At 37.9% G+C, this 13,813-nt stretch overlaps 1 protein-coding gene across 8 annotated transcripts in view; it reads right to left on the minus strand.

Moving 5' to 3' along the window:
* The window catches only part of SOCS6 (suppressor of cytokine signaling 6), a 31,933-nt gene that overhangs the window by 16,853 nt on the left and 1,267 nt on the right, over positions 1–13,813 (minus strand). The window contains exon 2 of one of the 8 annotated variants that reach the window (XM_017819565.1): positions 8,860–8,862. The exons of 5 other annotated variants lie outside the window; for them this stretch is intronic. The gene's annotated coding sequence lies outside the window, so the exon portion shown is untranslated. Of the gene's footprint in view, positions 1–2,985; positions 3,038–8,859; positions 8,863–13,510; positions 13,802–13,813 lie in introns of those variants that run through there. 2 more of the 8 variants (XM_017819567.1, XM_017819564.1) reach the window with 2 other exon arrangements.

Raw genomic sequence — 13,813 nt, forward strand, 5'->3', positions numbered from 1 at the left:
GGGCATGATTATTCTGTGAGGTATTGAAAAACACCTGAAGGACAATGCAGTCGTAAGTCAAGCACAGCTTTATGGGGTGAAAGTCCTGCTTGTATAACCTGATTTCCATTTATGACAAGGTAACCCACCTAGCTGATCAAAGGATGCCAGCTGATGTATTTTTTTTTGGATTTCAGCAAAGCTTTTGATACTGTCTCTCACAGTATCCTTCTGGACAAAATGTCCAGCTCACAGTTGGATAAATACATCATGTGGTAGGTGAGCAATTGGCTCATGGATTGAGCACAGAACGTAAGAGTGAATGGGGTAACAACAAATCAGTGACCTGTCACTGTGGGGGGTTCCACAGGGCTCCATCCTGGGCCCTGTGCTCTTGAACATCTTCATAAATGACTTGGACACAGGACTGGAAGGGATACTAAGCAAGTCTGTAGATGACACAAAACTGGGAAGAGCCGCTGACTCTGAGGACTGGGCAGTCACCAACCCTATGAAGGTTAACAGGGGAAAGTGCCGGATTCTGCACCTGGAATGGAGCAACCCTGGTTGTATGTATAGACTGGGAAACAAGATGCTGGAAAGCAGTGCCACAGAAAGGGACCTGGGGGTCCTGGTCAATGGCAAGTTGAATATGAGTCAGCAGTGCCCTGGCAGCCAGGAGGGCCAACCGTGTCCAGGGGGGCATCAGGTAAAGCATCGCCAGCCGGTCAAGGGAGGGGATTGTCCTGCTCTGCTCTGCACTGGGGCGGCCTCACCTTGAATATTGTGTGCAGTTCTGGGCGCTTTCAACATAAGAAGGATACAAAGCTATTTGAAAGCATTCAATGGAGGGCTATGAAGACAGGGAAGGGCCTTGAGGGGAAGCCATATGAGAAGCAGATGATGTCACTTCGCCTGTTCAGCCTGGAGAAGAGGAAACACAGGGGAGACCTCACTGCAGTCTACAACTGCCTCGTGAGGGGGAAAAGGAGGGGCAAGCACAATCTCTTCTCTGTGGTGACCAGTGACAAGGACTCAAGGGACTGGCCTGAAGTTGTATCAGGGGAGGCCTAGGTTGGATATTAGAAAAAAGTTCTTCACCCAGAGGGTGGTCGGACAATGGAACAGGCTCCTCAGAGAAGTGGTGACAGCACCAAGCCTGACAGAGTTCAAGAAGCATTTGGAAAACTCTCTCAAGCACGTCGTCTGATTCTTGGGGTGTCCTGTGCAGGGCCAGGAATTTGGAGTTTGATGACCTTGTGGGCCCCTTCCGAATCAGAATATTCTGTGATTCTGTGATTCATATTTCTGCTGAAAATTATAGTTTTACACAGCATCACCACCTCACTATCCTACTAATTTTTAAATACTGCCAGTCTCCCTGAATTACGAGTTGTTAATTTGTTATAGTCATCATGTTTGCTTCTGCCTGTCCCAGTTACCTGACATGAAAATGAAGACAGAGGAAGTAGCTTTTGCACACTATAGCACCAAGCGAGCATGACTGATACTTATGCTTTCCTTAAGGTGCAACATGGGATACTCTCTTCTTGAGCAAAAATGAAAAAACTATGTATCAGGAGAGCTATAAAGTCACATTCACAGGGGAAAAAAACCCAACAAAATCTGACTTTTATTTTAAACACCTCACTAGCCAACTATCTAGCCAACAGGTGGCTTCATAGCCTGTGTTTGTAAAACAGGTATTTTGACCAGCAAGTGGTAAACTGATCACCTTCCCACTTACATTTATGCTTATCTGACAGACAAGCAAAACCATATGTAATTGCCCTTTATTCCCATAACATCCACCTGGCATGAAAGACATGAAAAACAGAAAGGAAAAAAAATTGCACAAATTATCTCAAGGTAATACAATTATTTTCAAAATATCCAAAAAGGAAAAAAAAACCCCACCCTTGTAAAGATACCCCAAAAACCTAGTAATTGAATTCTTCAAACGATAATCCAAATTTAGTTATCTAAAATATTCTAGTAGAAACAAAAGAAATATTGTTAAAATCTAAAAGACAAATATATTCAACAGATATCTGTCTAACAAATACACAAGCTGAAACGAAAGCAGCTGAAACAAGTTTTCAAAATAGAGACTGGTTTGAAAATTCACTATATAGAAAAAGAGGATTCCATTTTTCTGCTATATCAAGCACAATCATGTACTACAAGTGGAGAACCTGTGATTGAAGGAAGATGCATTTTCCTATTTTTCAGCTGGCCTAGAAGGCCTGAACAAATAGCAGTACACTGCAGTCTTACACTTCCTTGTACCTACCATTCTGCCTTGGATCTCAAGACTGACTCTGGCTGCACCTGTGGCTTCAAAGTAGCCTCCTCCGGCATAGTTTCTGACTGAGGCTGAATGACCCTTTAAATTTGTATGACCACGTAGAATCTCTGATGTTTTTGCAGCTATCACCCCACCACTTTCACCACGTCATTTTCAATAAGAATAAAAGCTCTCTTTCATTAGAAGATAACACTCTATCCTCTTAATTTAAGCTAAGATGCAGCAATCCTTTATAATGCAGTTAACCCTCTACACAAATGGAAGGATTAAATGAACCTATTTATGGTCTGAAGGTCAAGAGCACAGTGGCATGATTAAAGTAAAAGAAAAGTGGAAAGCTATCTCCCACAACATCTGTACAGAGTTCACCCATGGCGAGAAATCTCCATGCTGAGGAGGAAGAAGCAGCTAATAAAGGGCAATCCTCAGAATCACAGAGAAGAAGGGACTGACCTCTGTTTTGGGACTTTCTTTACTAAATTATCAAAGAGAAATACAATGTATTTGCTACACAGATGCCACAAAGATCCCTCCATTCTCCTCCAGATCATACAAAAAGTTTTAATGTCAATACTTCATAATATTTGCCTTGTATCAAGCTCTTTGATTGCCATATAACTGAACGATTTAATGTTTCAAACCTGCAGACTTCTACCTCTATGGCTTTGCTTTTTTGTGTACATGAAATCAGTTCATACCTTTAATTTCTAGCAGTAGAAAGTTCTGACAGAATACAAATACCAACAAGCAATATTATTCAGGTGTATACTGTAAAAGAAAAGTAACTTTGTGAAATTCTCATAGATTTCATTCATTTATTCAATTCATTTTTTTTTACTAAAGACAGTAACATTTTTCCAAAGTGGCACACATAACATACATATAATTTGAAAGTATATGCATCCATTCTGTATAATTCATTGAACACAGAAATAGACATTGAGTGAAATATGGGAGTTCTGGGATAAAAAGACATTGGCTACATTTAAATAATAATTACATTTAGTCAATCAAGGTCATTCCAATCCCTGAAATAACAACAACTAGGAAAAACAATGTAATATAGTGCCTCATATAAAGTACAGGCTACTAGTCAAGAAATCAAGTTCCCTAGTCATTTCTCAAAAGTTCAGAGTTAAACTCACATCCAGAGACTATTGTTTGGTTCAGCATTATTTCCTATAGAAACAAAGTTCAACCATGCAAGGTTCTGTATGTATGCCTTGCAGTCTCTTTATGTTTTATCAAATAAGAAGATAGGTAGCGTACCAACTAAGGGAGCAGAAATGGCAAAAATTCTTATATTCTTATACATAAAAAAAAATCCAAGGACATTTCTAAATTCAGGAAAAGCTTTCTCTGGAACTCAAAAGTATTTCGAAAACAAAGGAAGAAAGTGGCACAAAACAACTCAGACACTTTTTACAAAACTGTTTCATTGTAACATACAGATGTTTACCTCCAATCTTCAAGATACCACACATGTCATTAGAAGCAAAAGTGGTTTGTCACTGTGACTTTTTCTTAATTTCTGCTTAGGCTTACGAGATATTTTTTATATCACTACAGTAAGAAATCACTAGCAAAAAACAAAAAACCTAAAAAACATTTTCTATGTATCATGTTAATTAAAAATTAGAGAGTCTTTATTCCTGAAGTGATCAGCAAATTCTACTGACAATTTTACTTCCTGGAAAATTTAAAAAATTATCACTAAAATAATCAGACAACTTCTCTCAGTAAGTAAAGTCTCTTGTGTTTCCCTTCTTGAACATACTGAGAAAAATAATTTTATAACCTTTATCTGAACCATTTATATAGGAAACATAGTAGATGATTTCATTAAGGTTCAAAGCCTAAGAACACAGAAGTTGAGAAAAGCCAGAAGAGTTGCCTGACCAATTCTCTTTCTTGTCTCACATATGGAACAAAAATGTTTACATTAATTCTACTCTCCAACATCCTTTAAAATGTATGGTCCTACCACTTACTTACAGTATACCAATCAAACTCGAAATTCCAGACAGAATTATTGGCTTAATTAAGGACATTTTTGCTGTCTCTGTGTTCGACACTTAAATGTTAGTGCACAGACACTCGATGCTCTATTCAACACTCCATGAGTCAGAACATAGAGAGCTTAATTTCAATTTTTTTAGGTGCATTAATAAGCTGAATAATATGCACCATAAAGTGAAATTAAGGTAATTTAATTCTGAAACCTAAATTCTGAATTTTCATAAAGTGGAATGATGGGCGCAGGGGGGTGACCTGTTGGGGTTCTGGGTAAATACCTACCAACTTAAATCTGAAATCTCCCCCATGTCTCTATGAAGGCAACAGCACAAGCACAACTCCAGTAGCTGACTGCAGCAGCAAACTGCCACATGCTGCGAGAGTTAAAGCTTGAGGTCCCTTTCAGGGGTTTGCTGACAATGGAGAAGTCAAACACAAGACCTCGGGTTTCATCATTCTGTTGAGACATACCCAACCTTTCAGTATACCTTCTTATCACTGTCCTCTATTTAGTCATGATTCAGCTCCCTGAATTTCTTTAAAACTTCACAATTCAGAAGATATTTTAAAAGTCCTTTTAGCCCAAGTGTTTTGTTTATCAAAGCAATAAGTGAATGAATAATCCATGTCACAGTACAAAGACGTATCAGGTAGGAGGATGAGGAGCAGAAGACCAACAGTAGTATATATCTAAAGAAGTTAAAAATATGCAGAAAAAAATAAAAGCAAAACACCAAAGTTATGGAGGAAGGCAAAAAACTAGTCTCCTCCTCCCCACCTAAAGAAACCCCCCAAAACAAACAAAAAACACATCGACACACACCCTTCATGGTTAGTTCTAAACTAATAATTAAAGTTTGACCTGCAAAGAAAGTAAATTCAGGCTAACAAATAGGCCAAGGCCCAGACTTTAAGCTCTGTATGACACAAACTCTGAGTTGGCTAAACTGGTGTCTCTAGAAAGGCACACAGCATTCTCACAACCCCTATCACATTTTGCTTGCAACAGAACAGATCTGAGGTTGATGGCCTGCTTTCCAAAAATACAGTTGAAAGCAAAGTACATTCTGACAAACTGCAAAGGTCAGAATTACAACTATCTTACCTACAACAGACATAAAAGATCTAACTTTTGTCCAAGTTAAGATTATTTTTTTAGTACCTAAGCATAAGCAATCCCTCTAAAAATCAACAGGAGCTGCAAGTACTTTGGGTATACTAGAACAGTCAGGTTCCTTAAAACTCACAGACATGAGGACCTTAAACTGTTTTCCATCAAAAGCCTTCTCCTTTCACATACCAGGAGCAGCTTAATCCAGGAAGTACCAGAATTTCAGAGGGACTTTTTTTTTTTAATTAAGAGCTTCTCAGTAGCCCTTAGCCTTATTTTTTGCATATAAAATGAGAAGTACTTATTGTTAAAAGAACAGTATCAGTGGCTACCTCGTGGTTAACACCTTCACCTGCCTCCTCAGGCATGTTCTAAAACTGTCCATCATCACTTCACAGAGCGATGCCGCACAAAATTCAGTGGCAATCGCTTCTTTTTATGGGCATCATGAGAAGTGGAAGAATGATCATAGCATCCCTCCAGATATAAGGAGCTTGCAACAATGGAAATCAATCTACAAATTATTTGGGCAGTGGTCCTAGACACTGTGAAAGGGAGATTCTCACTTATTCTTAAGATACACTACTGTGCAGCAACAGTTTCAGATGCAGGATGAATTGCACAAGAAAGTCAGTCTCAGGTTTTCCCTTGACAAGGCAGTTGCTTCCTCCACTGAGATGAGAAAAACATACCATCTCTACCTAGCCTATCCTTTTTCAGCTCTGTTTATCTTCTATTGAACAGCTTTAAAAGAAGGACTAGAAAACTTTTCACACTACAGAGCAGCCAAAAGGCTGCTGTTCAAGGTAGTCCTCATACAGAAAGGATAGAAGTGGAAAATTACCTTGGCTATCTCACATTCTGAATGAGGGCTCTACCTAACACACTGTTACATTCTATATTTTACATCACTGGGAAATGCAGCCTGTACTGCTTGCAGTTTGTAAAACCTGTACATGCAAATGACAAGGGAATTTTTAGCTACATATTTTTACATTTAATTTTGTATTTCATTGCACATACATTTTGTCCATCACATCGATAGGCCCAATGTCCACCTATTAGATGTTTCCAAATAAATAACAGTGACAACCATTATTTCACTCTTGCACACTTGGGAATCCATTTTAAAGGCAAAAGAGCATTTAATACAACAAGTGTAAGGAACCTACCCTTACACAGTTGTATCTCATTTCTATTCTGGAACATCTATGCTATTTAACAAGATACAATTCAACTGAGATTGTCAAACAGTATCAGCTACAGAAGATCAGTCTTTCAGGATCAGGAAAAGAGATCCAGTCAGTGAAACAGAAAGTAAGGTTTATTTTGCAGACATGCCAGTACAACACAACAAACCAGAAGGCAGGAGGTGGAGAGATGGGAAATGAACTTCCTTCTCCTTGTTTAAAGATTGGGTGATCTTAAGTCAGGTAGGTGGCCAAGGGGAAATCTTCTTCCTCATTGAGTACCTCTGTAATTAAGCAGTCTCCCCTGGAACATGCTCCAGCAGCAGAACCCAGATCAAGCATAAGTCCCACCTTGTGTGTGTCTATTGACCCTCACATGTTCAGCCTGGCTGCCCCTCCAAGGTCTTAGGACCCACTGCAAAGAGTAATTCAAGTTCTGCTTTTTGGAAAGTGAGAATGTAAAATACAGCTTATTTAAAATATTTCCCTTCCCATTTTCACTGGTAGGAGGTCTAATAAGAACAGAGTAAATTAATTAGCTTCTTTATGGTTTAGAGTCTATCCACATATGGGAAAGAGGAGACGGCTGTGCAAAAAGTACTGTCAAAGACACAGGGTAAACACACCTGTAGAGAGAATATTATCTCCTAATCTCACAAAATTACCTTAACATTTTGTTTCCCCTAAAACATACTGTGAAATATTAAATAGATTTCTAAATTCACAGTTCTTTTAAGTCCAAGAAGTGCTTTTAAGAAGGCACATACAATAACTCTGCACAACTCAGACACTGACCAGAGTGGGAACAGAATTTTGACTGCATAGGCAAAGCTGCTTAGCCATCTTTTTCATGAAGTCCTGACTTGTCAGAATAAAACCTTTTTACAGGACTATACCAGTTCTGACAAAGCTAACTCTACATGCAAATTTTCTCATTTTGGGTCAAAATGAGAGAGACACTTAATTATTCATGATTAAGATCGGGAAGTTCTTTTTTTCCTCCTACACCTACGCTCTGATCACCTGCAGACAGAAACGGCTCACTACCCCCACTAGCAAATCTGATGGAGAATATTTTAATTAAAGTTTTTAGACAGACACTGTTTTGTCCTGATGCACATGGGAAGATGTTCGGATCCAAGGTTCTTTTGTGGTGGTCGGTTTTTTAAAATAATGTTCCACAGAAGCAGAAAATCATTAGCCCTAAAAAATCTGATTTTGCTAATATTCAGTCCTAACCCAACACAGATTAATTAATTAATTAATTAATTGTAAGCAGACATTTAACTCAGTGGGACTGTGCATTGTAGGTTATGTTCAGCTTGCACATAAAAAAATTGGGCCTTACACTGAGCAACTTCACATTGGGGTATAAATTCTCATACGCAGGATCAAAGATAAAATTTTCACTATTTCTATGAAGTAATGTGCTCTATTACATTTACACAAACTCAGACCCCTTAAGATAGCTATCTCCAGAGCAAGGTCAGATTTCTGCAGAGCCAGGAGTATAGAAGCCCAGCTGCAAAAGCTAGCTAAGCTTCAAAGTTCAAGCATGACAAAAAGAGCCACGTACAAGCACACTGACTTTTTTTTTCTCCCGTTCGCTCTGACATAAATTTAAACACAAACTATAAATAAAATGAAAAAAAAGTATTAGTCCAATTCAGAAAAAAGGGAATAGGGAGAATAGATGCGTACTTTTCAATGCTGATACATTGAAATTCTGTTCCTTTTTTCTCTGTCAACATTTAAAACGCTGCAGATTCCAAAAGCACTAATTTTTGTAATACACGGGACATCTGAGTCAGTACTGATGTAACAACTTCCCTTCACTGTCTTCTTCTGATCACTGCTGGATTAGACTGCAATTAAGACTGGTGCCATTGGTCAGCATAGATTCTCTTTGATCCCTGCAGTAAGGGACTGCAGAGTATTTACACTTATATGTAACTATTTTCCCAAGTAACTATATTTTTTGCACAAAATCATGCCAAAGGCCTATGGCTAATACTTTATTACTTCCCAGCATTACTTACTACTAACCAGCAGCTCTCTTCCTTTCAAAAGCCAAAAAGAGGAGAAAAGTCAGTGTTTCAGAGTGCACTGGATCAGAACTGGTTTTGCCTCTACTTTCCACTGAAGAGAAACAGGGAGGGAAAGGAACATAAAAAGCCACCAGGCACTTACCCTGCACAGACCCAGATTTAAGCTCTCACACATAACTAGTGACTCCTACCTCTGAATACACAAACCGACTATTCTGGAGTCGGTCTCCTCGGGCTGACCAAAATTCCAGCTTGGAAATCTTCCCCAGCACAAGTTTCACCCAAACCGGTATTCCTGCACAAACAGCTTCTGTTCATTGAATACAGAGAGAATTCCTCACTTGCTCAGTTCCCACCGGCTCCTGAAAGAACATCAATCTGAAAAGCTGCCTACCCTGTTTTTGGAGTACGGCTTCCATATATCTCATCCTCGAAGGCACATCTTCTGTAATCAAAAACCTTTACCCTGATGCCATTCATTTCTGTTTCTCTATTTTATCAAAACTCTTAATCTGATACCTGATTACCAACCCAAAGGGATTCCAAGGGTATTAAAACCCATTACTGATGCCAAAAACATAGTCGACATTACAGTTCGTAATTGCCCAGTTCTGTAGCACTTACTGAGGCAAAGCCGGGGGAGACAGGACTCCCTAAATCAGAAGAAACAAAGAGAGAAAGCAAGCTTGACCACTGTACTGGAGACATCTTGGGACCAAATATGCTTCAGAAACATTTGGAATAGCCTACTATTATGTTCTCAACATATTTGAGGAATGCAGACTGCTTTGGAAAAGGAAAAACAATCACCTACTCAAGACTCCTACAAAACTACTGTTTTAGCACATTTACCAGAAAACGTCAAGACTAATTAAGAATAAAACTACTGAAGAAAAACAAGAGATCACACACTGTAAAACTAAGCCTGACTGGAACCTCATTTCCAACAATTTTGTCATCCAGAGTAGAACTCAATGTACTGTTTTAAGCAATACAAAATATCCTTGAGGAAAAATACCAAAGTTATTAAGTCTGCAATCTCAAATGCTAAAATTAATCAATCAATTTATCTGCCAGATGCATTCACCACATTAACTCAAGACCATGAAAACCTTATACAACTCCACTTACAGTTCAGTATCATATATATGATACAAAGACAGTTTCTGATTATACATTGCACTGAGAAATAAAGAAAAATACTACATATCTGTATGATTTACTTAACAATACACACAGGTTCATTTTTACTGTTTAAATTTTTAACTACCAAACACTTAATGAACTCTGAAAAAAATCACTAACATCCACTATTTACATCTTCACCGCCAGAGAAAATGGTTCTCATGCAAAACTATTTTACAGCAGTTTACAGTATGATTATTTAGTGTTGATAACAAAAACTCACACACTTTACAAACCTGAGAATTTTTTAAACTGCCAACCTATTAAACTTGGCAGATTACAAAAAGAATGTTTCACAGAAGACAGAGCATGAGAGGCTTTCTATGTGCCCTATATATACGCAAAAAGAAGCAATGTTAGGGGAGCAGCACCTGGACAGAAATGCCAATACACAGCATCCTTAGGAAGATACCAATATACAGCATCCTACGAGCAAGAAGACTTTTTTTTCAAATTCCTTCAATAGCGTATAAAGTCAGAGGTAAAACAAGTCAGCCAATGTTCCCACATCCATGCTAAACAAATAAAGACTTACATTTAACTTGCACAGTTTTTTTGGTGATGTAGCAAGCAAGGAAGAATTTTTTAGGTAACATGTGGCTTACATCCTTGTCATAAATGAAGCCAACTGAGTTCCTCAGAGCCCAAAGTGTTATGTGAACAGTTAAGGACACAGAAAAGGACCAATAATTTCCGAAGTATTTTATCTTAATATTTTCCAGAAGAAAATTTCATGAGAGATAACAGTTTATTAATCTTTTAAATAATAAAAATATGTAAAGATAGGTTCTTAAATCCACATTACAGACTAATGAATAGCAGTCAGATTTGCAAAGCCATATACCTCAAAGCTTTCTGAAATTGTCTGGAGTTGCAGATGCTTCTTGTTTGCATGCCTGTACATGACAAAAGCAGGAGTCAGAAGACCATGAAAACTGGCAAAAGAAAATAGTAGGAGCAACTTTTATTTTAGCGAGCTTAAGGAAGCAGAGAACTAAATTTCTAATGCTCTGATCTGAAAGTTTTAATTCTCACAAAAAAGTAGACTAAGCCCGATTCTGCTCCATGTGGCCTTTTTCAATTCAATCTGTGGAGACTCTAGCAAAGTTTGTGTACCCTTCTTCATATATTTGACATATCAGTCAGCACTTTACATACAGTCAGGTTTCCATTTTCATCCAGGGCAATAATTCAAGGCCAGCTTGTTTTGGTTTTAATCACCAGGAGAAGCTGAAGTAGGTGTCAGGTTTTTGTTTCAATAGCTTAAGATCATTCAGCTACTGTTGGGGAAAAACCTACTGCAACGAAAACCCCAAAGCCTTGAGTTTTTAAATGTTTATTTCAAAAGTAATGTAACTATTTTTAACACAGAAATTTATTCAACTTCCATAGTATAGTGTTTTAATTCAGAAATCGATTATTTCCAGAGGAAAAAGCAAAAATAATAATAAAAGAAGGAACCTATCGTGTATCATGAATGTTTATATACTGCTGTATCAAAAACATATTTGAGTGGTATGAAGCTGCTTTTTAAACCTGGACAATAAATATCCCATTACAAGCACAATCTTCTTCTTTTCTAAAAAAACATCCTGCTGTATGTAACTTGTCATCTGAAATGGTCGACAAAAAATTTCAAGAATTATTTTCTTACAAGAATACTTCCTTGTCTGCTACTACAAATTGATTGGGAGGCATCGGGACCAAGGCTGTGAAAACTTCGGGCCTTTGCATCAAGTATAACTATTGTCTTCTGAAGACTGGTATTTATTTCCAGAAAATTAAGTGTACACTAAAATGGAATGAAATCAGATTTTGGAATAAACATAAGGATAAGGAACATTACAGATATAATTATTTCTCTTCTGAAAAATAAAAAACATAAAAAAGAGGAAACTCTAAGTTTCATATTTCTTTTTACTACTTGACAGTACAAAACACACAGTTAAGTCGCATAACAAATTTCCATTCTGTTTTTCAGTCCAAATCCTATCCAACTTATACTCAATATATTTTAGCATTTGCATTCCTAAATTAGATTAAATTCACTTTTATACTACTTGTATCTTATTTTCCTCCTTGGAGCATCACAACTGCTCAAGCTATCCCCCCTAAATTATTGCTAACACACATTAAAGCCCTGTCAACAAAACACTGAGAGACACACCAGCAGAGAACAGTCTCCTTTCTATCTACTTTATGTTATCACATTGTGCTACCCAAACACTACCAAAATAGTGCTCTGTAGTCCCAGGAGGGTAGTAAAGTGACAGCAAATAAGGCACTTGAGTAAGGGATTACCCTGGACTGTGGCCTCAGTTTTGCCAACAATAGCAGAGCAAATATGTAGTGAACTCAGGGCAAGGCTACCAAATGAAGCCTTTCAAACATTTATGTTCAAATTTCTCTATGACTATAGAAAATTTCATAAGAAAGAGAAGAAATAATTAACTTGCTTCATAAGAAAAACTTTTAGTTAAGAGTTCACTGTTTCACTCCACCATTTCACCGTACCAAGGAGAGTTATGACTTATTATTTACTTGCAGAACAATGCAGACTAGTTACCATTTCTTCAAACCATCCCTCTCCAAGACTAACTGAAGGTTACCAACCAACTGCAAAAGCTAGGATCAAAGAAGTTAATACACAGATTTTATAGATATCGGTATGTCAAGTTCTCATGAAGTTTAGAATTACCCATCATGTCTCCTGAATCCATGCAAACACTCGGATGCTGCATACACGGAATTCCATGAAGTGATGCTCACAAAACCTCTGGAAACAACCCAGTGCTTCTCCCTTTCTACTCCATAGCCCTCTAGCTTAGCAAATGCAGGTATCTCCATATAACACTATACTGTTATTATTCATACTTTTAAATATTAAGGCTTAATTTCATTAAATTTTAATTTAAAAAAAAAATCTACTTACATCTCAAAACTCAGGATATAGGGGATACATGCCTGATATAGCATACAACAGATGAATCTGTTTTAAGTAAAAGCTCAGTTCCAAACACAATGCAATGCCACAAATCCAAGGAAAATCAAATCAGAAGTGAAGACTCCAAGTATTGTTTAACACTTCATAAAATCAAGCATTTTGAAAAAGCTGAAATTTGCCTTTCATAAGTTACACATAAAACTATGAGTTATGACTACCGCCTTACTGCAGAAAACTCCGAAAATACCTACACATTCTCCAGTGGTTTAAAGTCTTCCAGCCAAGCTAAGTGACATTAAGTAATTTATTTCATAACTACACCAAAGCTTCCATATTTTCTACAATCCAAAGATGTGGTTGTTAGCATAAAACAAAACTAGTGCTATTTTTTCACCCAGAGCAGAAATGCCTTATTCCTCAAGTGCTTGTGCAGACATCAGCTCTCTAAGACAGGAGGCCTGCAGCCCACATCTTTTAATCACAGGTGTATTAAGAGGCTGGACACGGTGTAAACGATCCTGGCAGGTAGAAAAGAGGGGCTGGGACCTAACGGGAAAAGGGCACAAGAATTTATTAAGTGGAAGAGAAACTTTCCCTGACTGAAGTATATCCTGTGACCAACTTCTTTAACTCAGTAAGCTAGTCCACAAAAAAATCATGCTCCAAACTAAGATGATTTTGAAAACATAGGAAAATAAAAGAAAGAAGAAGACAGAACAGCCAAAATACCTCACATCACAGAAGCATCATCCTCTGCACCTCTCAAAAACATCGTTGTTTTGTAAAGGCTTTTTTCTTAAGCAATCGGGTTGGCACGGGCCAGGACCAGTTGTTTACCGAGAGAAGGGGCATCATTAGGGAAAGAGAGTGTAAGAAGCAGCTTGAAGAACCACGAAAGCGAGTAAAGTTTTGGGATTTGGTGCTGCTTTTTGTTTAAGCCAAGTTTTTAAGTGGTGCCTGTCACAGAAAGGCGCCTTTCTCTCGCTCGCCCCTCCGGGAGCCCTTGGCGCACCCTCACCTCGCAACAACCCT

The sequence above is a fragment of the Lepidothrix coronata genome, unplaced genomic scaffold, assembly GCF_001604755.1.
Source record: "Lepidothrix coronata isolate B3197 unplaced genomic scaffold, Lepidothrix_coronata-1.0 Scaffold75, whole genome shotgun sequence".
NCBI lineage: Eukaryota > Metazoa > Chordata > Aves > Passeriformes > Pipridae > Lepidothrix > Lepidothrix coronata.